The sequence below is a fragment of the Hyaena hyaena genome, unplaced genomic scaffold (genome assembly GCF_003009895.1).
Source record: "Hyaena hyaena isolate Hyena2069 unplaced genomic scaffold, ASM300989v1 scaffold_1487, whole genome shotgun sequence".
NCBI lineage: Eukaryota > Metazoa > Chordata > Mammalia > Carnivora > Hyaenidae > Hyaena > Hyaena hyaena.
Window position 1 is genome coordinate 288,025 of NW_024082121.1, and position 1,729 is coordinate 289,753.

Below are 1,729 nucleotides of genomic sequence, written 5' to 3' on the forward strand. Positions count from 1 at the left end.
ACAGAAAGTAAAACCACACTTGATAGTTCTCGTTAGTTAGTTTGGGGACATCCTTTCAGAGAGAACTAGGACACATGTAATCACTCCTTTCTTCATAAATGCCTTTAAGAAAATTATTTCTAGATTTCTACCACTTGTCCCAATCTCCTCCCATGATTTGTATCAGCCAAAACTTTAAATGTTCAAATTTCTGTCTTGGCCCAAATTTATCAGTCACCATAAACCAAGTGAATTCTATCTCAAAAATATTTCTTCAATACAAAACTTGTCTAGCTTCATGGCAGCCTCTGGTCTAAGCCACTATGATTTCTTGCTTTTTTCCTGCAATAGTTTTCTAGTTATGAACATTCACTCTTGCTTATTGCTTCCACATGATTCTCTACAAAGGATCCAGACAGTTCTTTTAAAATGCAAGTTTTATCTCTTGTTTTCTTGCATAAAATATTTCAGTGGCCTTGCTTGCTTTTAAATGAAATATCTAAAATTCTTACCATGGCATATAAAATCATGCCTAAATGTCTCATCTAAGAATGCTACACTCTCCCTTACTCCTACGCCCTGAACCACAATCACAGTACTGGAGTTTCTCATACTTTCTAATCTCCTAGGGACCTCATTTGATCTCTTTTTATATCTCCGCCACAAAAGAATTTTCCTTTAGCCTTTACAAATCACTTCCTTGTTTCCATCTTGGATAATTTCTATGTATCTTTTATAAATGATCTTAAATATCAGATATTTGTGGATGTGTTCTTCTGAACCCAAACTCGGACTGTATGCCTCTAGTGTCTGTGTGTGTGTGTGCATGTGGTCTATACTCCTTGTATCCTAGGTTTTCATGGTACTTTTCTAAGTAGGTATATAATTATTATTTAGCTCTATCCTACCCTACTTGACCAAAACTTTATTTTGGAATGGGACTGGGTCCATCTCAATTTAATTTTGTGCCTTCAGGAGCACAAAGCTGCCCTCTCCTTTTTCCAAGTCATTTTTCTTCCCTCCCTAATAGAGTTTTTTGGATCTAAGTACATATATTTTCCTTAATTTTAATTTTTATTCTGAGAAAGACAGAATGTGAGTTGAGGGGATGGACAGAGAGAGAAACGGAGAGAGAGAGATAAGGAGAGAGAGAGAGAGAGAGAGAGAGAGAATCCTAAGCAGGCTCCATGTGCAGCACAGGGCCTCACACAGAACTTGATCCCACTGAGATCATGACCTAAGACAAAATCAAGAGTTGGATGCTCAACTGACTGAGCCACCCAGGCATCCCTAAAGATATATATGCTTTAAAGTAAGAGTTGAGAGAAATAATAGGTCAAGATATGAGAATAAATATAATCAAACATCAAAATAGTGACAACAGACAAGTGAGCCAAAAGAAAGGATATAAAGAGTCTAAAAGAGAAGTACAAGCCTAAAAGAGAGAGGGACCTGGAAAACTAATGTCCCAAGCCAGTACCGATTATCTTTACAGAAATTAAAAATTTGAAAAAAAAATCCATATGGGTTAAAACTTCTTTTTCATTTTTTTATGTGTTAATAAAATATACTTTTTGAAATGTCACCCACCATTCCATTTTCAAACACAACAGTTATTTTAAGTTCTTCATGGCTGCTTATAGTCATTCCCACCTGCATATGGCTTTTTTTAATAATTACAATGGAGGTTCATTTTGTCTACTGACTGTTTCATTCAACTTACTATGAACGTTTCCTTCAGTGTTTATAA